The following is a 23,910-nucleotide window of genomic DNA, read 5'->3' on the forward strand; positions in this document are numbered from 1 at the left end:
TTTCATGCAAAACTGTAAAATTATAACACGAATAGATAGGATAAGTTCAGTAAGGATGTTATGGATAACTATAGAGGATACACTGGCCAGTCACAGCCTAAAGATAGATGGTGGGCCAATTAGGACAGAGATGAGCAGAAATATCTTGATCCAGAGAGTGGGAAACTGTGGAAGTTTCTGCCACGGAAGGTCGCTGAAACCAAATATTGAATGTTTTCAAGATCGTGTGAATTGTTGATATTTGGGTTGCAAGTGGTTTGGGGGAAAGTGGGAACAGGGAACTGAGTTGGATGATCAGCCGTGAGCATGTTGAATGGTGCTGCAGACTGGAAGCTCCGAATGACTGACCTCTGCCCCGATTTTCTGTGGTTTTGTATTTCAAATGGTGAAGGGACAAGGAGCACAACACACAAAAAAGGAAGAATTTGTTGGGATTAACAAATTGAGTACATAGGCTTGAGCAACCATCCAAAGACTAGAAGTTGAGTTAACACAGTGCCTTATTCTCCAGATTTGTGTTGAATGGAGTGTCAGATTGAGAATTCCTGGAGTTGGTTGAGAACGTAAACCTTAAACACCAAAAGCATTTCATAATCATAGGCAATGCACGATCTTTCGGCAGGAACCTTGTAAGTCTTGTCTAGGTATGACCATGTAAAACTGAGATGCAAACTGTCTTCACTGAGAGCATGATGATGTTGTGGAATTCCCCTCCACAAAAGGCTACAGAAGTCAAACCACTGTGACATAAACAGATGAATCTCTGGAAGCTTACTGTGTCCTGGGTTGTGTGGATAGTGTCATATTCTGGCAGTGATTTAGAGGATTAACTATTCCACGCTTTCCTCTGCCACTCTCCCTCTGTACCTGTCCATCTTCTTCTGTTTGTCTGATCCCCACTCTCACATGGTGTCTCTCACTCTGCGCTTCTTCCAGTTATTTTATCGTCTTTGAATTGTTTGTGTTTGTCCAATTAAATTAGTCTTTATTTATCGTTATTTCTCTCTCTCTCTCTCTCTCTTCCACATTGCCTCCATTTCCCTCATTCTTTGTGCCCTTCTGTTTCTGTGACTTACTGACTTTACGTTATGTTGTCTTTGCCTGCGTCTCTATTTCAGCACTCTCTTACCTCGACTCCACTCAAACTTGATTTCTTGCTATCTGTCTCTCAATACATAAAGCTGTCTCTTATTTTTTCTCCTTCTGAAGGCTACTTCTTCTGTTCTGACTCTCTTCAGGTTTGTCTTTGCCTCTCTCCCTGTCTGATTGTCCCTTTTCGAGTGTGTGTGTGTGGGTCCCTTTTGACGATACCTCTGTCTCTTTGTGTTTTCATCTCTCTCTCCAACTCCATATCTGACTGTCCACGTCCTCTCTGCTGCTCTCCCTCTGTCTCTGCAAATATGTTTGTCGCACTCTCTTTCCTTTGCGCCAGCTCCCCTCTGGCTTTTCATCTGTCTCTGCCTATTTGCTAATCTCTTGACTGCCTTTGTCTGTGTGTCTCTCTTTCCGTCCCTCTCCCTCTCTGACGGTCCCTCTGTCTCTATCTGGGACTCTTGTTCTCGTTGTCTGTTTCTGTCTATGTCCGTGTGAATCTCCCTCTCTCTCTCGCTTTCTAACTTGCCGTCGGTCTCTGTGCGTCTCTCTCTTGGTCTTTCTCCTATCTGACTGTGGTCCTGTTTCTGCATTGTTCCCTACCGACGTACTCAGTTCTTCTGCGAACCTTTGTCTCAGGGTCAGGGCTTTTCAATCTGCGGTCGTTTACAACTCTCTCCCTCCTCCGTTGTGTCTCACTCAGACTTTCAATTTCTCTCCTTGCCTGTTTTCCTTCTGCCTTTCGCGTATATCTCTCTACCTATGTCCGATCTGTCTGCAATTTTCTTCTCTCACACATTCTGGTTCTGTCCCTCAATCTCTCTCCCAATTCTGTAAGAATTAGAGTGGAATTACAGTCACGTAAAAGCCCAATGACACAATCGGATGCTGTGTGATATATGGCCAGGTTAAAAATAAAAACTGAACATTGGGAGGGGAACTGCCCAGCTACCATCATGCAAAAGACTGCCTGAAAAACCGTTCGCTTAAAAATACCTTTATAGATCAGGAAGCTAAGAAGCAGAATCGCTAAGAAGAAAAGAAGGCACAGGAAATTCCAAATAGAAGAACTGAAAGCTATCTGTTTTTGAGACAGAAGTTTTGTTTTGTAAAACTTAATTGTAGTTTTCTAAGAATGGTATTATCGAAGGGAATGTCAGACATAGGTTAGAGTAAGGACTTATAAATAATTGTTAGTTATTTATTCACTGTTATCATTTAAGAAATAAAGTGGAAATTTTTATTTTAAATAGTTCATGACCAATCGATTTTTCACAGATTTCCGCATGGGATATATCTTTTTTCCATTGCTGGTTTTTAATTAAGTAGGAGGGTTACTCCGTGTTGTAAGAGCTTTGGGAGTTCACGTCCGTGATTTGAACTGGTTAAGTCAGAGTTGATTAGATTTGGGAGTCCGAAAAATCGGAGGAGATTTAAACAATTGCATGTTGGGGTCCTTGATCTTCAAGTAAAATGTATGGGAGAAAGTTTGTTTAATTTTGGTGACTCGTGGTTGATTAAATTAAAATTGCTAAAAATATGTTCTGCGATTTGAAGATGAATCTCAAATCTGCCATGAAACTTTATAAGGAAAGAAAACGGCCATAAGTTTTAGAATCAGCAATAAGTTAGATTTGCGTGTAACCAAGGACAAAAGTAAAGTTGAAATTGCAAAGCTGTAATTCAAACACTTAAGTGTGTCAGAGAAAGAGACGAGTGCAGCTGATGTAGAAAAACGTAAATTTCAGTTGAGGCAAAATCTTGTTAGAGCATAAACAAAGAGAGGAATGCTGGGTTGGGGAGAGATATATGTGGGGGGGGAGGTGAGGGAGAGAGAGAGAGAGAGAGAGAGAGAGAGAGAAGAAACTGATAGAGAAGGAACGAGAGAAGAGAGTTATAGTGAGGAGAAAGGACAGAGAGGGAAGGTTCTTGGCTGAGCAAAGAGAGAGAGAAGAAAGAGGGAGGAAGAGAGACAAAGGAAAGAGAGAGAGAAAGAGAGCGAGAGGAAAAAGAAAGAGATAAAAAGTTGTTAGCTGTGCATTACGAGAGACGATTTGAACTTGGGAAGTTGCGACTTTGACAGCAAAGTAAAGTTAACAGGATGTTGATTAAAAGTGAAGGCACTGATATAATGAAGTATGTCAAAACGCTGCCACATTTCGATGAGAAAGATGCTGAAGCCTTCATTGTTCCATTTGAAAATTTGGCTAGGAAGATGGAGTGGTTCGAGGATTTATGGGTGCTGCTAGTTCAGTCTAAAATGATAGGCACAGCTAGTGAGCCACTTAACGCATTGTCAGATGCAGTTGCAAGCGGTGATGAAGAGTGTCGTCAAGGTATTTTAAATGCTTATGAATTGGCACCGGAAACAAATAATAGCGGTTCAGAAACACAAAGAAATAACCAGCTCAGACATATGCTGAGTTCAAAAGAATTAAACATATTTAATATGATCTATGCGTGCGTGCTTTGAAAACAGGGAAATCGTTTGAGGCTCGAAGAGAAATTATTCTGCTGGACGAATTAAAAAAACTCACTTCCAGCGCGGGTAAGATTCACATGGAGGAACAGAAAGTTCAGCGAGTGAGAAGGGTAGCAGAATTAGCAGGTGAGTATATGTTGGCGCATAAGACAAGCTTCTGGACAGAATGTTGTCCTATGAGGGATAGAAGTTGGGAGAAGGGCAGTTGCTACGCTATGAAATCAAGAGTCGAGAGCACTGATCAGATTTAAGGACAAAATGACAAAAAGCCGAAGAGTATGGACAGGCGGTGAAAGGCCTCAGGTGTTTACACATAAAGAGAGTTTTGAGAAGATTTATAGCTCAGGTTGACGTTTGGGTGTTGGTTTTCTCGCTGAGCTGAAAGATTCATTTCCAGACGTTTCGTTACCTTACTATCATATATTCAGTGAAAATTCCTGCTTTCTATTTATGTGTTTGGGTTTCTTTGGGTTAGTGATGTCATTTCCTTTCGTGGTGTTATTTCCTGTTTTCACATAAAATTACAGTGTTGCTGATTTCAGAAGGTCGTTAAAGAAAGTGATCTTTGGAAAAGATGTGCTAACGGTAGCAAAGACAGTGCCCATTAGTTTTGGTCGTAAAAGAGACCCCAAGAATAGCCCAGGTGCAGCAGGAAAGTGCCACAGCCCAGGCAGGGGCTTTTGGAATTAGTCCCTGATTTCTAAAAGAATTCGCACTTTTGTGAAACGTTTGCTCAGAAAGAACAGCGGGAGAAGGGCAAGAAGTTGTAATTTTGAGAGACAAAATCTAACCAGTCGCTGATAATAAGTGATGATTGAATATGCACACCTTTTCACCTGTTACCTGAGAGTCTGGTAATTTGTGGGATAAATGGAAAGAAATTTAGCAGTACCTTATGACAGCTCAATTTGGAGTGCCAGCTCAATACTGGGGAAGTTACTGTGGGAGCGAATGAGACAGTGTCAGTTCCAGGAATTTAGTTTGTTCTTGGGAATGATTTGTCAGGATGCAAGATGGGAGTGACTCCCCTTATTATGGAGAATCCCAATGAAGACGGATAAATAAAACTGCAGATATAAATCAGACTGTGCAGTTAATAGATTGCACTATCAGAAGTGACAGAACAAGGCGAAAATTAAAGATAAAGAGGGAGGTGTTGAGGTTCAATTAGTGCACGACCTCTTTGACCCAATAGCGCAGGAAAAACGTGAACAGGCAGATGTTCAGACAGAAGTGTTTAGTCCTGAAATGCTAACAGACTTGCAACAGCAAGACGAGATGAGAAAAGATATAATGCGGATGTGGACTTCGAAAAGGAGGCAGAGTGTATTCTGGAGGGTTATTTTCTAAAAGGTAAGATCCCAAGTCTGAACTTAAGACCACGGCAGATTAGTGCAGAGGAGAAATGGGCCGAAGTGCACCAGATTGTGTTGCTGGTGGAATGCAGATAGGAGGTGTTACGGGTAGCATATGAACTACATGTAGGAAATCACCTAAGGGTGCGAAATATACAGACTAGCGTACAAAAATATTTTTTGGCCGAGACTGCACAACTTTGTTTGAATTTTGTTGTAAGGTTGATACACGCCAAATGGTAAGGAAGCCACAGGCGGTAATAAACCCAACACATTTGTAGCCAGTCTCTGCATTTGAAGAACCTTTCACTCGAATTATAATGGATTTTGTTGGTCCTCTCCCGAGAACTGAACGTTGTTAACTTGTGAACTGTAACATAACGGAGTATCAAAGTGAAAAAGCTGGTGGTGGAGTTCGCAACTTTCTTCACGAGGGTATAGGCTACTCAGAAAGTTTCAGTCGGACCAATGAACATTTTCTTCTGCTTGGATGTGTAAGGAGGTTCTGCATAGCTTAGTTATACAATGCTTTAACTCCACTGTAGAATCATCCGGAACCCCGGGGAGCTTTAGATATGTGGCATCAGAACTTGAAGACCATGCTACATAGAACATAGAAAAATACAGCGCAGTACAGGCCCTTTGGCCCTCGATGTTGCGCCGATCCAAGCCCACCTAACCTACACTAGCACACTATCTTCCATATGTTTATCCAATGCCCGTTTAAATGGTCATAAAGAGGGAGAGTCCACCACTGCTACTGGCAGGGCATTCCATGAACTCACGACTCTGAGTAAGGAATCTACCCATAACATCTGTCCTATACCTACCACCCCTTAATTTAAAGCTATGCCCCATCGTAATAGCTGACTCCATACGTGGTAAAAGGTTCTCACGGTCAACCCTATCTAAACCCCTAATCATCTTGTACACCACGATCAAGTCACCCCTAAACCTTCTTTTCTCCAATGAAAACAGCCCCAAGTGCCTCAGCCTTTCCTCATACGAACTTCCTAACATACCAGGCAACATCCTGGTAAACCTCCTCTGCACCCGTTCCAGTGCCTCCACATCCATCCTATAGTATGGCGACCAAAACTGCACACAATACTCCAATGCGGTCGCACCAGAATCTTATACAACTGCAACATGACTACAGGACTCCGTTACTCAATTCCTCTACCAATAAAAGCCAGTACGCCATATGCCTTCTTTACAGCACTATTTACCTGGGTGTCAATTTTCAGAGACCTGTGTACATGGACACCAAGATCCCTCTGCTCATCCACACTACCATTAGCTCAGTACCCTATCGTTTTGTTACACTCACCAAAGTGAATCACCTCACACTTACCTACATTGAACTCCATTTGCCACCTTTCTGCCCAGTTCTGCAGCTTATCTATATCCCGCTGTAACCTGACACATCCTTCCTCACTGTCAACAACTCCACTGACTTTCGTGTCATCCGCAAACTTGCTCACCCAACCTTCTAGTCCCTCCTCCAGGTCATTTATAAAAATGACAAACAGCAATGGTCACAAAACAGATCCTTGCGGAACACCGCTCGTTACTGCACTCCAAGATGAACCTTTACCATCAACTAGTACCCTCTGTCTTCTTCCAGCCAGCCAATTCCTAATCCAAACCTCCAACTCACCCTCAATGCCATACCTCCGTATTTTCTGCAGTGGCCTACCATGGGGAACGTTATCAAACGCCTTACTAAAATCCATATACACCACATCTACCGCTTTACCCTCGTCCAACTCCTTAGTCACCTTCTCAAATAATTCAACAAGTTTTGTGAGGCACGACCTGCCCTTCACAAAACCATGCTGACTATCCTTGATCACAGTATTCCTATCCAGATGTTCATAAATCCTATCCCTTACAATTCTCTCTGTGACTTGGCCCACAACAGAAGTGAAACTCACCGGCCTATAGTTACTAGGGTTATACATACTCCCCTTCTTGAACAAGGGAACCACATTTGCTGTCCTCCAGTCTTCTGGCACTATTCCTGTAGACAACGAAGACATAAAAATCAAGGCCAATGGCTCTGAAATCTCCTCCCTTGCTTCCCAGAGAATCCTCGGATAAATGCCATCAGGTCCAGGGGACATATCTAATTTCACCCTTCCCAAAATTTCCAACACCTCTTCCCTACATACCTCAAAGCCGTCCATTCTAATTAATTGTGACTCAGTATTCACATCGGCAACAATGTCCTGTTCCTGAGTGAATACTGACGAAAAGTATTCATTCAGTGTCTCTCCAATCTCTTCAGCCTCCACACGCAACTTCACACTACTATCCTTGACTGGACCTATTCCTACCCTAGTCATTCTTTTATTCCTGACATACCGATAGAAAGCCTTTGGGTTTTCCCTAATCCTTCCAACTAAGGACTTTTCATGCCCCCTCCTTGTTGCTCTTAGCTCTCTCTTCAGATCCTTCCTGGCTACCTTATAACTCTCAATCGCCCCAATTGAACCTTCATGCCTCATCTTTACATAGGCTGCCCTCTTCCCTTTAACAAGGGATTCCAATTCCTTATTAAACCACGGCTCTCTCACACGACCCTTTCCTCCCTGCCTGACAGGTACATACTTATCAAGGACACTCAATAGTTGCTCCTTGAACAAGCTCCACATATCTATTGCGCCCTTCCCCTGGCTTTTCCAAGCCACGCATCCTAAGTCGTGCCTCACCTGATCATAATTTCCCTGTCATCAGCTATAACTCTTGCCCTGCAGTGCACACTTATTGCTCTCCATCACTAGAGTAAAAGTCACCGAAATGTGGTCACTGTCCCCAAAGTGCTCACCTACCTCCAATTCTAACACCTGGCCTGGTTCGTTACCCAGAACCAAATCCAGTATGGCCTCAGCACTTGTTGGCCTGTCTAAATATTGTGTCAGGAAACCCTCCTGCACACATTGGCCAAACACCGACCTATCTAACGATCTCGAACTATAGCTTTCCCAGTCAATATCTGGAAAGTTAAAGTCCCCCATAACAACCACCCTATTACTTGCACTCTTCTCCTGAATAGTCCTCGCAATCCTTTCTTCTACGTCTCTAGGACTATTAGGAGACCTGTAGAAAACTCCTGACAGGGTTACCTCACATTTTCTTTTCCTAACCCCAGCCCAAACTACCTCAGATGACGAGTCTTCATCCATCGTCCTTTCCACCGTTGTAATAGTATCTTTGACAAGCAATGCCACACCTTCCCCTCTTTTACCCCCACCTCTGACCCTACTAAAACCTTTAAACCCTGGACCTGCACGCTTTTATAGGGAAAGATCCTTAACCAGCTTGTGGGTCCGCTCCGCGCTTTCTTTTTAAAAACAAACGTTCAAATTGAAACCGTTAAACAAACGTCATCGAGCCTTCAAGCAGCCACTGCCAAACAGCCCTTACCTGCTCCGCTGAGAGAGTGAGGCCTAGGCCTTGGAGCTGCGCGCTTTTGTAGGGAATAAAAACCTACCCAGGTAAGCTTGCGCTACACCAGCTTCCGGGTCTGCTCCGCGCTTTCCTTTAAAAAAGACTTTCAAATTAAAACCGTTAAACAAACGTCACCGAGCCTTCAAGCAGCCACTGCCAATCAACCCTTATCTGCTCCGCTGAGAGAGTGAGGCCGATGCCTTAGAGCTGCGCGCTTGTTGATAGCATACTATCTGGATTACCCGAATCATTGGAATACAGGCATCCTATTTTTTATTGTTTGCAAATAGAAGTGTCCCATACGAATCTCTTCAGTTTCCTCCCTTTGAGAGAATATTCGATCATGAAGTGAGAGGCACTTTTAAATTAATGAAAGAAAAATTGACAGGACCATAGCAGGAAATCTCACACTTATGTTAACATGGAGTTGAGGGAGTGATTAAATTGAGTAGATGAGTTAGCTAAACGGCACCTGAGGAGGTCACAGTATAGAATGAAGCAGGTAGCAGATAAAAGCTCTGAGACTCGGACTTTTTGCCAAGGGGATAAGGTGTTAATGCTGTTACCAGTAATAGGAGATCCCTTCAAAACCAGGTAACTGGTCGCTATCAAGTAGAGAATAAAATGAGTCATGTGAACGATTTAGTAAAGATTCCAGATTTTAAAAAAAGTTATTGAGCATGTCATGAGAACATGCTGAAACCATATTATACTAGAGAGAAAGGACTGTAGAAACATGTGTTCGTTCCTGCCCCGAAGCGTGAGGAAACAAATGAAGATGACATGGACTTTGCAGCGCTTCAAAATAGACTTATAAAATGAAGAAGTTCTTGACGAGTGCGATAGGTTAGTAAGCTGTCTGTGACAGGAGTTGAAAGATTTGTTACTGCAGAACACGTATGTAAGAATCAAGTGGGGAGGACTAATGCCATTGGACATGAAGTAGACGAAGGATGTATTGCTCCAATAAAGTACTACCCCTATCTGGATTATACTTCAAAACTAGAAAGGTCCAGAAGGAGCGGGAAGCCAGAATGTCCAGAAGAGGACATTATCGATCCACGTCAGATTAAGTGAAGTTCATTAATCGACTTATTTCCCAAGCCGGACGGGACACAACAATTTTGCGTGGATTAGTGGAAGGTCAATGCCGTTACAAATTCGGACTCATATCCAATTCCGAGTTTGCAGGACTGTATCGAGAAAGTCGGACAAGCCAGTTATATCAGCAATTTGGATTACATGTGAGGTTACTGGTACGTAGGTTTATCGGAGACTGAGAATGAAATATCTGCATTTGTGATCCCAAACGGTTCATATCAGATTCAAGTGAAAATGTTTGGAATGAAAATCGTACCCAACAAATTCCAAAGACTCATGAGCAAAGTTGCGGCTGCGTTCACATCCAGTGCTGTCTATTTGGATAATTTAGTGATTTTGCTCTGTCCGTGAAAAATGAAATGGTGCAGTTGGCAGAGCTCTTTGAAGTACAACGATAAGTAAAACAGGTGATAATCTTAAATAAAACAGATTTCACGAAAACAGAGTTGAATTTTGTGGGACATAACATCTGTCAAAGAAGGTCGACCCCAAGGAAGGCAAAGACGAAGGCCATCGAGGAATGTTCACGATTAACCTCATAGAAAGATGTGGCACAATTGTTCAGACTCAGTGGATTCTATTGGAAGTTTGTTTCAAACCTCAGCAGTGGAGTGGAACCGTCAACCGATTTGCTGAGAACAATACAAAGTTCTGATGGACTGAACCATGTCAGGTGGCATTCGACCGTTTGAAATCAATATTAACTACCAAACCATTTTTACCTGTACCAAATGGTTCAGAACATTTTAAAGTCGCCATCGATGCTAGTGACAATGGAGGTGGAGCCTACTACGACATGAAAACGAGGACGGGATTGAACTGACCGTTGGTTGCTTTTCGAAAAAGGTCATCATCCACCAGAGAAAATACTCCACAATCGAAAAAGAACGAAGGACTTTGGTACTAGCCTAATAACATGTTAATGTGTATGTCACGAACAATGTGTCAGACACGGTTGTGTACACTGACCTTTATCTGCATATATAACCTTCGAACGCTTTAAAGATAAGAATATGATATTATTTCATCGGAGTATGATGTTGCAGACTCTTAATTTAAAACTCATTCATGCTGTGGATCATGCAATTGCAGATGCATTATCGCAGATTTCACTGATCCAGTTTAGATGAAATCTGTCTTTATTTATTTTATGTACATGCAGGTGGGAAGCAGATGGGCAAACGTATCTTAAATTTATCGTTATGTTTAAAAAGTAGAGAACAAAATGAAGCTTTCTTTTCATTATGATGGTTCTGTTGATTCTTAAGAGGTCGGTGTTATGGATATGTTAGTAAATAATACCTTTTAAGAAAGTTAAAAGCTAACAGTGATAGAACCAAGTTCACGCAATAAGACAAAACTTAACAAACTGGAGTAGCTGAAAAAAAACAAAAAAAAAAATCAAATCAGGCGCAACAGTTTGAAAACTATCTCTCTTCAAAGCACCTTTATCAATCAGTAAACTGTGAAGTTGAATTCCTCAGAAAAAGAAAGTAAGTCACAGGAAGATGCAAAGAGAAGAAACAAAAGCTGCCTGGTTTTGAGATAAGACGTTTTCTTTTTAAAATCTTACAGGGAGCTTTTCAGAGTCGTGTCATAGTAGGGAAACCAAAAGATAAGTTAGACTAAGGACTTGTGAATAGTTGTTCGTTAGTTATTCTCTGCTATAATTTAAGAAATAAATTTGATCATTATTATTTTAAATACATCTTGGACACTCAGAATTTTTTTACAGATTACTGCACGGTATAAAGCATTTCTGCTTTGCTGCTGTTAAATTAAGCAGGAGGATTTACTCCATGTCATAGCAGTGTGTGAGACTTTGTGTTTCTGTGAATGTATGTTGTGTGTGCGTATGCGTGTATGTGTGTCTGTGTGTGTGAGAAAGAGAGACAGTGTACATCAGAGAGTTTGTGCGTGCGTGCATGTGTGCGCATGTGTCTGTGACAGAGTAGTCACAGTGTGCATCTGTGAAAGTGTGTGTGTGTGTGTGTGCATGTGAATGTGTGAGTGCCTGCGTGTGTGAGTGTGTGTGTACGTGCCTGCTCATGTGAGGGTATGTGTCTATGAGTGGGAGAGAAAGAGACTGTCTATTTCCACGCTGAAATAACCTGTTCCTGTAAGCATTGCATTTATGTGGTGAGTCTAGATGAACTTCTGATCAATTGTACTTCATTTACGCTGCCCAGCAACCTCCTCTAATTGTCTCAGAAATTGTCCAAAATTTTCTCTGGCTACATGTGACAAGATGAGAGATATAGTTCTGAACCATTCGTTGTAGGATCACTGAGTGCTCTCCTCACTTACTGCTTATGCTGTTTACTGAGCGGGTCATTCTGTTTTGTCACTGAATGCAATAAAAGATTTTCCACGCCGACCCCTCATATCTCGGCCTGTCTGATATTGCTCCCGACATGATTTTCTGCATTCCGCATTGAACCAGTTTGGATCCTTGAATTGATAGACAGTAAAGTGGAAGATATGTCCGGCCGTGAGGTTGTAAACTGCATGAATTATACAGAGCACGGTTCTGCTGCTGATGATGGCTTACTGCTCCTCATGGACACCTCGTCATTCGTTGCTCTGCCTGTTTAACATCTGTTGCATTCAGCACAAGAGTTACTACATAACATAATGGATCGTCGACAAAACGTGAAGATGGCCCATCCTCCCCACAAGAACTGTGCAGTGTGCACTCTATCTGATCTATTAACTGGAGAGGTGTATCTGCAGCAGGCGGATTGGCGACGATAAACTCAATGGTATTTTTATTTATTCCCACATTGATTCCCACATAATCTGCCGCAGATCCGACCAGCAACCACAGGATCCAACGTCAATCCCGAGCACTGTATTGAATATTTACCAAGGAACTCCCCTCCCCATCTTCCTAGTTCTGTCTTGTCAATCGGACCCTACCAGGAAAGGTGATGATGTTGCCTGGGACACAGTCCTGCTAACAGAATCCTGCTTTACAGAAAGTGTCTGACTCTTGCTTGATTAGTCTGTTGGAAATATACGGCAGGTTACATTTACATATTACACAATAAAAACTTATTATCACTTTATTTCTTAAATATTCGAAATAAACCGAACATCATTGCCTTTCAGCTGAAAACAATTGAAGTGAACAACGATTACATGAGCGGTGCACACGCCGATTACACAATTCAGCAACTGTAGTCAACAGTTGATTTATGTTCAGATCCGTAAACATACCACCTTGCAGTCATTAAATCTGTTCAAAATAGCTTTTGTAAAAGGCTGAATTCATACATAGTTCTCCAAACCTCATCACTACTTCCAAAACCTGGCAAGAGAGCTTTCAAACTGGACCTGAGCAGTCATTCTCACAATTACTAAAAACAGTCCAGTTGTAATCAGCTCGGAAAGATTAGGGAATGCATGGGGAAAACTGGTCAATGGATGATTACAGGGCTCAGGGCTGATCCAAATGCAATTGGACATTTGTACAAATGATTCGCCCAACAATCATGCGTCATACGTTTATCTTTGCTGATGACTTATGGTAGGCCACCTCAGCTTTTTAATTCTGCACCTCGGACCTGATTCTGAGAGAAGCTCGAAGAAAGTTGATGGACTCGTGCAGCAAAAGCATCTTATACTCAATCTTTCATAAACTATATTAATTGTATACCAGCTCCACAACGTCAGTATTCAAACAGGATTGTCCAACTGCATTGATCGCCCTTCTCATCCATGGCTGAGACTCGAGACGGAAAATTCTTTGTTAATGTTTTCAGAATTGCTCTAACTATTAACAGTCAAGTACCATTACGGCATGGTGGCTCAGTGGTTAGCACTGCTGCCTCAAAGCACCAGAGTCCCAGATTCAATTCCAGCCTCGGGCAACTGTCTGTGTGGAGTTTGCACATTCTCCCCGTGTCTGCGTGAGTTTCCTCCCACAGTCCAGAGATGCGCAGGTTAGTTGAATTGGCCATGCTAAATTGCTTGTGGTGTTGGGGGAAAGGGTGAATGTCGGGGAATAGGTCTGGGTGGGTTGCGCTTCGACGGGTCTGTGGACTTGTTGGGCCGAAGGGCCTGTTTCCACACTGAAAGTAATCTAAGTCATTATTGAATGTTCGACATCCTTTGATAATACCCACTTTTCAATTGTCCACTATGTACAATCAAGTTCCACCTGTTCCAATTGTGTGCAAGAACATCCCTGGACAGATTGAAAATCATTGACCGAAAGTAGCTGCTCTCAGGCTTGATTAACTCAGTCAGTTGGATGGATGGTTGATAATACAAAGTAATGCGGGTGTGGGTTCACTTCCTCCCCTAACTGGGGTGAATATAAAAGACTGTCCATCTGACAATCTTCCTTTGCATGAAGCGGCGTGACTCTCCAGTGAAACTACCGCCGCTCGTCTCTGTCTAACCAGAGATCGATCCCATCATCATCTAGGACTATGCTGCCTCAGCTTTTCATTTCTCATCCACAATTTTCTCACAAACACCTTCCCTGAGGAACAGCTGAAGGGCAGGCCTGGAGCTGAGCTGGCTGCTCTCATTTAATCACCGACATTATTGTTTGAACATCGTGTGATTTAAGGCAGTTCAGACATTTCCCTGTTTGCCATTGGCTCCAGTTTTACATTGCTCCTTGATGCCAGACTAGATCAAATGCATCTGTAATGACAACTGCAATTGTTCTGACCACAACACTGGAATGTACCTTTGTTTTTTTGCATGGTCTCCATCTCTAAACCAAGGCTTCAATGAGGTCAGTAGCCTTGGCAGCGTCCAAACTGAGCTATAGTGATCAGGTTGTTGCTGAGAAAGTGCTGTTTGATAGTACTGTAGGATACATCTTTCACTACTTTTTTAATGAGCTAGATTAGACTGATGGAGCAGTAATTACTTATAAGGCTGTGTGTGTGTGTGTGTGTGTGTGTGTGTGTGTGTGTGTGTGTGTGTGTGTGTGTGTGTGTGTGTGTGTGTGTGTGTGTGTGTGTGTGTGTGTGTGTGTGTGTGTGTGTGTGTGTGTGTGTGTGTGTGTGTGTGTGTGTGTGTGTGTGTCTTTGCGTGCATGTATTTAAGGACTGGACACATCCAGATCATTTTCCACATTGTCACTCAGGTACTAGTGTTGTAGCCCAGCAGGAATGCTTTGAATGCAATGTTGTCAGGCCCCACAGCCTTTGCATTGTCCAATCCTTCCTGCCATTCGGAGATATCACACGAGATTAATCAAATGATTTGAAGACTGCTGTCTGTGATGCAGGAGATCTTTGGAAGAGCCTGAATTAAATCATCCTTTCGAAACTTCTGTCTAAACGTTATTGTGAATGTTTCAGCCTTATATTTTCTATTGTTGTCCTGTGCTCTTCAATCATTGAGGAGAGCTATGTTTGGGGAACCACCTCCAACAAGTTGATTGATTGCCCACCAACATTCATGATTCTGTGTGACAGGATTGCATCAATTAGATTGGACTCGTAAGTTGTGGGTTCGCTTTCATCGATCTGTCTCTGTTGCTTATGATTTCAGATGTGTCAGAAGGCCACTTCGGTAACTTCACCACATTTATAGGTCATCTCCTGCCGTCCTGCCCCTACCTCCTAAAAACTATAGATTTCAGCCCCAGTCCTGCAGCTATGTCCTTCAGAACCAAAATACCGCAACCAGTTGTGCTGTTGCCAAGTCACTCTTTTCAATCGATCTTGTAATGTCCATCATTTGAGGGAGGAGAATGCAGGGTGGCAATGATTCAATCTCACCACTACCTTCTCATGGAACAGCTAGTGGTAGGGAATAGATGCGATCAGGCCATGCAAATATTCGATGAATGCATTAAAAATGCCATCCCAGCACCTTCACCCCTTCGGATCTCAGTAACCTTCATGTTACCCCACACCCATGCCTATCACTCTAATCTCTGCAATAACTTAGACCCGTCCCTATTTCTGTATCCTTCCCCTAGCAACAATATCCTTCTTTACATCTGGACTCTCTTCCAGCCACATCCTATTTCTTTACCCTCCTCCATCATCTGCATTCCTCACTATTTATTCGACTGTCTCGAGCCCATGTCCCATTTCCACGTCAGTAAACTCTTCCAGTCTGTACACTCACGCTAACATTGTCACCTCCTCCGATCCATACACCTGATCTCCATAACGTCTTCCAGATCTTACGGCATTCTGTGAAGTTGTTACATCTTGCAGGCCGATACATACCCTTATAGCTGTCAACTCTCGCAGGTTTTACAGTCTTCGCTACCTCTGCAATATCCATAAGCATGTACATCAACCCTATTTCTGTAACCTCCTCCAGCCCATTCACCACTCCATATCTTCCTGGCTGTTCCAGTCTGAACAGCGCTCCCTACTCCCGAAAACTATTCCAGACCGTATAATCTTCTCCAACTTTGTATTGTTCTCCAGCCCAGACATACCTCACTATCTCCGTATCTTCAAAACATTTTTGCATTCCTCCATATTTCCAGACACTTTCCAGACTCCACACAATTCCCTCGTTCTGTAACCTCCTCCTGCACTTGTACATCACTGTTTCTATCATCTCCTGCTGCTCCTATACCCCCCACCTTCGCAACATGCTTTGACATGTACAGCCCTCCATACCTCCCTCGTCCACCACCATTTGCTCTCTACCGAACTCTGTAACTTCCTCTAAAAGTTATATCCCCTGTTATATCCCTAATCTCAACCCCTATGTACCCATTCCCATGTTCCTGGAACTTCTTCTAACCCCGAAACTCCTCCCTGTCTCTCCAGCCTCTGCCAGCAACTACAGCTACATATATCTCTGACATCTTCCAGCAACTACACCTATCTTTACCTCAGTATCATTAACCAGCAGCTACATACTGACCTATTTCCATACCTCCTGCAAAATCTACCTCATTCCCTGTCGCTACAAACTCCTCCAGCTCCTGCACCGTCTTTAAATCTGTGTCCTCCTCACGCCCATACATCTCCTTCCTATCTTTGTAACTTCTTCTCGCATTTCCTGTCCTTGTATTACTCTGACTCGCAAACGCTCTTCCATCCCTCCTGATGCCTATAATATTCTCCAGCCCCTACAATTTACTTTAACCTTGTAACCTCATCCACCTGCAACAAACCTCCCGGTCTTTGTAAACACTTCCAGTACCTATAGCCTTCCCTAACTTTTTTTTTACATCTTGCAACCCTGACACACCAACTTTTGTGAAGTCCACCGGCTATTCCAGACCTCCCTATGAATGTAACATGTTCAGGCTCTTTCTGTCTCTGTAACGTCCAGCAGCCCAATAGCGGTACATCTTCCTCTATCCTTCTCCAACATTGACACTTCTTCCTATATGTGATGCTTGCTCCAGCCAGTATATTCCTTCATAATTCTGTTGTCACCTCCAGCCAGTATACGAGTCTTAACTCTGTAATTCTCGCCTGCATGCAAGCCTTTCGAAATCTCTCTAACTTCCTGCAATCCTTAAACACTCTCCATATCAGTGTCACTTTCTCAAACGTTGTTATAAAGCGCAGTTCGAAACCCTCTCCCTCACAAAAGCCTAAAACTGAAAAACCCAGAGAGGAACACCTCAACCTGAAACCTGTGGAAACAGTTCCCAAACTGGCAGAAAGAAGTTGGCAATTATAATAAACCCCGACACTCCTTTTGCATTTGATAAATAAATTTCATTTATTTATAACAGAGAACAAAATAACTAAAGTCTTAACAAACCGAATAAATTTCTTCAAACTATGCTCCCAACTAAAACACGGTGGCACAGTCGTTAGCACCCAGCGCCAGAGACCCGGGTTCAATTTCTGCCTCAGGCGACTGACTGTGTGGAGTTTGCACAATCTCCCCATGTCTGCGTGGGTTTCCTCCGAGTGCTCCGGTTTTCTCCCACTGTCCAAAAATGTGCAGGTTAGGTGGATGGGCCATTGGAACTGCCTGTAGTGTTTGGTGAAGGTACAAATGTGGTGGAATGGGCCTCGGAAGGTTGCGCTATGGCGGCTTGGTGTGGACTTGCTGGGCCGAAACGCCTATTTCCACACTGTAAGTAATTTAATCTAATGGTATACTGTTTCAATATATGCAAGTCCCACTCATTAGTTATAACATAAATGTAAAAATGGGAAATTAATCTCTCTAAATTGCAGCCAGGCTACGTCTTGCAGCATGTTCTGTGCCTTTCTCCTCGAATCTTTCTGACAGGAACATCTTCTCCATCGTATCATTTTGTCAGAAACATTAACTGCCTAATTGATAGGCACCTTTGGCTTCGGTTAGTCTTTCTCTAAGAGCTGAGAGCTGTTCACTTCGCGGATGGCAGTGGCTCTCCTGTCTTTGTCCATTTGCCCTCTTCTTTTATACTCTTGATAACATACAATGGGATTGGTGCAACATTGTGAAATCTATAAGATCTACATTTAATGTGTTTTTAGCCTCAATGCCCCTGGTTTTAATCAATTGACTAAATTCAACACGTGATGTCTTCCAAAAAAAACAAAACTTTGGCTTGCACTGCTAACTATACAGTCTTGTTTTTCTCTGTGCACCTTCAAACCTACATCCTTTCTGAATCACTAAGGATCGAAAAAACACCTCATCTTTTCAAGGCGCAGCACGCTGCTTCCACCCCGCAATTTAAAAACATCAATATTTTTATAATCACCAAATTCTAACGTCCTGCCTCCCAGTCCAGAAGTACAGGACGCAACATCACAACATTCCCCTCCTTAAACATAGTATCATTATTGTGAAAACATGGCTTCATTTTATTTTAATTTTTTAAAATTTAATACATTTGTTGCGAGATCCATAGGTCATTAATCTAGGTTTACACATTTCATGCTTATTCTATGTACATCTAACACTGAACTCTACCACTTCTTTCTAATGCAAACCTCCTTTGCTTTTCGTTTAATGCAGTGATTGAAGTGTGCACAATATTATTTTCTGCAACATATTCAATATGTAAGTTGTATTCTTGTAGCGTAAGACTCCAATGGAATAATGTGATTTTCTTGTTCTTCAATCGTTCCAGAAACGTCAAAAGCTTATGATGAGTGTGCATGACCATTGCTGGTGCATTATTTGCAAAGTAAATATTAAAATGATGAAAGGACATTAGAAAATTCAACAACTTTTGTCAGTGGTAGGTTTTTTTTTATTTTCTGTTGAATGTTGAGGTGTTTTCAATATTTATCTATTGGCCTTGCAAAACCACATTCATCCTTCTGTAACAACACAGCTCCAACCCAAAAATCACTTGCGTCGATTGCGAATTTAAAGGGTTTCAAGAAATTGGCATGGCTAAAACTGATGCAGTGGCCCACAGTGCTTCCACATTCTCAAATGCTTCCTGTAATTGTTCTATCCAAAGTAACTGTGCTGTGGTTTTCTTAAAACTAGTCCGTCAGTGGTGCCAACATGCCTCTGGTAAACTTCTGGTAAAATCCTCTTCATCCCAAAAATTCTCGCACTTCCTTCATTAGTGATGGTCTTGGAAATTCCTATATGGTCTTCGTATTCACGATGCTCAGTGTCATCTATCCGTGTCTGACGTTGCGAACTGAGAATGTCGATTCCACATTTGTCAATTCCGTTCCAGCGATGTATATGAACAACATTCTCTTCTGTAGTCTCGCAAAGAGCTCTGTGATATACTCCATGTGTCCACAAATGGCTAAAGAACATTCAGTCATATCTGTAGACAACACAGCAAGTCAATCCAACCACAACAGTGTTCATAAGTCTTTGAAAAATAGCTGGTGCGTTTTTCGTTCCAAAGGACTTACTTTATAATGATACAGGATAAAGTGAGGACTACACCTGCTTGAGAGTAAGAGTGGAAAAGTGTGGTGGTGGAAGTGCAAAGCAGGTCAGGCAGCATCTGAGAAGAATGAAAGTCGATATATCGGGCATAAATACGAAACTTTCCTGCTGAAGTCCTTATGCCTGAAACATCGACTCTATTGTTCTTTGGATTTTGCCTGACCTGCCCGAAATGGATGCGGTTCGTTTGGGGTTACAAAAGCAGAAAAGTATTTTGTTCACTCGAACAAAAGTACTTAACAGAAACCGGAAAGTAATTCCAACATTGCGATGGAAGTAGCTTATCCTAATTTTTCCAAACAATTCTGCAGCCTTGGTATTGGGTATAAGACTGGTTTGTTCATTGCATTTCCCTTCCGATAATCTCAGCAGAATCATTGAGTATCACTCACGTTGATAACAAGCACGATCGGCGAACTCCAATCACTTTCACTCGGCTTGATGATATCTTCTTGCACCGTCGCGTTCACTTCCTCCTGAATCTACTCTGCTTTAAGTGACTTAAGCCTGTTAGACCGTAAGACACAGGAACAGAAATTAGGTCATTTAACCTGTTGAGTCTGTTCCGCCATTCAAACATGTTGGAAGAATTTCTCAAAACCTTTCTGCTGTTTTCTCCCCATAACACCTGAGAACCAACTATCGGAATCTTAAACATATACAATGAACTGGCCTCCACAGCCTTTTCTGATAATGAATTTAATGGATTCAAAACTTTCTGGCTGCAGAAGGTTCTCCTTATCTCTGTTCAAAATGGTCTCCTATGTTCTCTGACACTATGCCCATGGGTTCCAGTCTCTCCTACCAATGGAAGCATCTTCTTTAAGTCTACTCTGTACAGGTCATTCATTGCTCTATTTGTCGTACTTAGATTGCTCCTTTACCTTCAAGTGTCCCTCGAATTTTAACCCGCAGCCCTCAAACATTCCTCATGTGTTAAACTTTTCTTTCCCGTGATAAATCTCGTGAATGTCCTCTGAATTCGCCACATGGCCAGTACATCTTTCCTGAGATATGAGGGCCTCTCAACATTAAAACCATCTTTGCATTTCCATTCATAACTACTAAGTTAGACAAGAAGTAAGCTGGAAGAACACAGCAAGTCAGGCAGCATCAGGAAATGCAGAAGTCAACGCTTCTGGTACAACCCTTTTTCAGGACTGGGGTTTGGTTGGGAGTTGCTCAGGTAAACGGGGTGCTGGGGCTGGATGGTGAAGTAGGGATAGGAGAACAGAGATAGAGCGCACGACCGAGTTGTACAATGGGAGGAATTAATTCGGCTGGTGGCTTGGCGGAGTGAAGGGAAGGAGAGAGCTAATGGGGAATAGGGGACAGTAAAGCGAGGTTACACTGAATGGGATAACTCGTGTTGAGTCCTCCGTGCTGGAGTTTGCCCAGGCAGACGATGCGATGATGTTTCTCCAGTTTGCAGTTTTGTTTGTTTTGACAATTGTTATGACACGGGTTGAACTCCTCTGCTAATTTAAAGCTGCTAATTCAGCAGCACAGAATGCATTCGTCCCATGCTTTAGTCTGTTAAAATTTGAAAAACATATATCTATCACAAAAAAGTCATTATTTCAAGGAAAAAATAATAACTGCATTTTTTAAAAAGTCTAACAGAAAATAATTAACTCACAACTATTTACAAGCCATTACTTCAAAACTGTAGTTTCCCGTCACCTCTGCAATACTGGTCCGATAAAAGAAAAATCCCGATTACGATTTACGAAAAATATAATCACGTTTCCAAACCAGTCAGCTAGTCGACTGTTCAATGTAGATTTTCTTCTATGTTTTTTTTCTTCATAGCGATTCTGTTTCACAGTCTGTTGATAGATAAATGTACGTTTAAGAAACAGATATTTCTGCAAGCAGTCTCTCGGTGGTGTTTGGTGCTTGGCAGTTCTCTTTGCTGCTTTGGGTAACTATTCAAAATGTCTGATCTGTGTACCCAAACAACGGATTGTTTATTCGTTTTTAATATTGTCAAATTACTAACTTCAAACAATTGTTTTATTGTGGGGCATAATTTGAAATGATTAGACAAATATGAACTTGTTTTTGTCTCATCACAACACAGGTACTGCTGACGGTTCAACCAGATGTTACATTACAAATTTTCCAGTATTCTATGTTCTTCTCCAAGTCATTGCCCACTTTGAAACTCTCTTAAATGCACAATTTCCCTAACAATCTTGAGACGATCTCACGCCTTATGAAAATATGAAACAAAATAATGAAAAGGGGCGTTTATTTTTTCTCTGTTCTTCAAATACATTACCATAACATGCATATAACTTAAATATAAGTCCATCTTAATTTGTTTGTCTGTGTGTGTGTGTGCGTTTGTGTGTGTTTTAAAAAAAACATTGGAAAAGTACAAGTCTCATCTAAACTTTACCGGTTAAATCCACGATGACACAGTTGCAATTACATTCTTACGACACGCGGCATGTTTGATTTTTGCATTAAAAGTCTGCAACAGAAGACTCCAATGAAAGAGTCTCATATTCTTATTTTCGAACCGTTCTCAAAATGTATGCGTGTTGTAATCTGTGTGCACAACGGTCTCTAACACATTGTCCATGACATAGACATTGACATATTGTCAGGCCAGTACCAAACACAATACATCTTTTTATATCGTGGAGTATTTCTTCTGGTGGCTGTTGAGCTTCTTCAAAAAGTAACCAACTTTCAATAATATCATGTCCTCATCTTCTTCAGTCAAGCTCCAATTTCGATGTCACTGGCATCGATGGCATCATTAAAACTTTTTGAAATGTTTGGTGCAGCTAAAACTACTGAGGTGTTTAATATCGCCTTTAAACGGTCAAAGGCCGACTGGCATTCATATGTTCACTTAATGAACAGACTGTGTGTTCGTCTTCTGCAGATTCCTTGACGGTGTCACTTTACTGCCGACATTTAGAGCACACGTCCAATTGAATCCACTGAGTAGGAAGAAGTGAAGTACCTTTTCGTAGAGGTTGGTCATGGAAATTCCTCGATGGCCTTCGTCTTTGCGTTTTGTGGGGTCAACCTTCCATCGCCGATGTTATATCCCGAGAATATCATCTCTGATTTTGCGAATTCAGTTTGGTTAACGATTATTATCAGTTTTGCTTCTCAAAGTCGTTTAGTGATCTCTGCCAACTGTACCATGCAATATTTCCAGGACTTGCTGAAGATCACGACATTATCCCAATAGACTGCCCAGTTTTAAACCCAGCCGCAACTCTGTTTATGAGTTTTTCAAATGCGTCGGATGAGTTCTTCATTCCTAAGGGCATCAATTTATACTGATATAGCCCATTTAGGGTTACAAATGCAAATAATTACTTTCCTGCCTCTGCTCAAGATACCTGCCAGTAATTAGGTAATACATCCAACTTCGTATTGTCACTGGCTTGTGTGACTTTGTCGGTACAGTCCTCCAATCCCTGAATTTGGATAGGAGTCCGATTTTGTAACTGCATTGATCGACGCATTGGAATTGATTCGGCGTTGATTCCAATAATCCATGTAGAATAGTTGAGTACTGTTCAGTTTGTGAACTAAGACGATCAGCAACCTCAACTCGCTCCAGCTTGTTTCCACGATAACCTTATCGAGGATGGTCGCCTCATCCTTCTGGACCCGTCTGGCTTGGAAAGGATTAAGTTGATAAAACCTTTCTTTTATTGTAGCAGTATTCCACAAGCCTACCTTATGAACAATAGAATTAGTCTTCCAGATCTGATATTTACATATGTTCTTATACTGCACTAACGAACATTTCAAATGCATTCTACGTTCATGAAATGATTAGCTGACTATCCGATCCCACTCCTCAAGGACTTCATCTTTTAAATCTATTTTGAGATACAGCAAAATCAACATCATCAAGATTTGATTTTTCACATTCCGGGACAGTAACTAACATAAGAATCTTTAGTTCTTTCTTCCTAGTACAATATGCTGTCACATGTTCAAATGATCTACCCGATGCCTTACTTTTCGACAAGATAGTTCACCTGACTGATCTTTCTCTCAATTTGATAGGGACCACGAAACCTGGCTTTGGAGGGATCTCTAGTCACTTGGAACAGTACGAACACGTCACCACCTTGGGGAATCTTCCAAGTCTCAGATATTTTTACTGCCACCCGCTTCATTCTATACTGCGTCCTTTTAAGGTCCTGTTTAGCTCACTCACATAACTTGATTTCACCTCTTCCGCACCTCTGATACACAAATTAAGTGTGAAATCTCTGGCTTTGGTCCTATCAAATTTTCTTTAATTAACTCTAAATGTCTTCTCACTTGATGTCCGATAATTAACTGAAAGGAAGTGAACTGATTAGATTCATTTGCGGCATGGGATAAGTTTATACCAATCATTCAAGTAATCCTGACAGTATCGTCTTCAAGGTCTGATGCCATCTTTCTAAAGCTCCATGGGATTCAGGATCATATGCACTGGATTTCCAGTGTTCGAAACGTTAGCCACCCAACACGTCATTATACCACCGAGCAGTAAAAATAGACCGTAGTTCCGACGAATCCCACTGGGTAGCTGATATTGTGGAAAGAGAGCTACTAACTCCTGGAGAACACTTCCTG

The sequence above is a fragment of the Chiloscyllium plagiosum genome, unplaced genomic scaffold, assembly GCF_037043375.1.
Source record: "Chiloscyllium plagiosum isolate Xiang-an unplaced genomic scaffold, Cpla_swu_hap1 HiC_scaffold_52, whole genome shotgun sequence".
Taxonomy (NCBI): Eukaryota; Metazoa; Chordata; class Chondrichthyes; order Orectolobiformes; family Hemiscylliidae; genus Chiloscyllium; species Chiloscyllium plagiosum.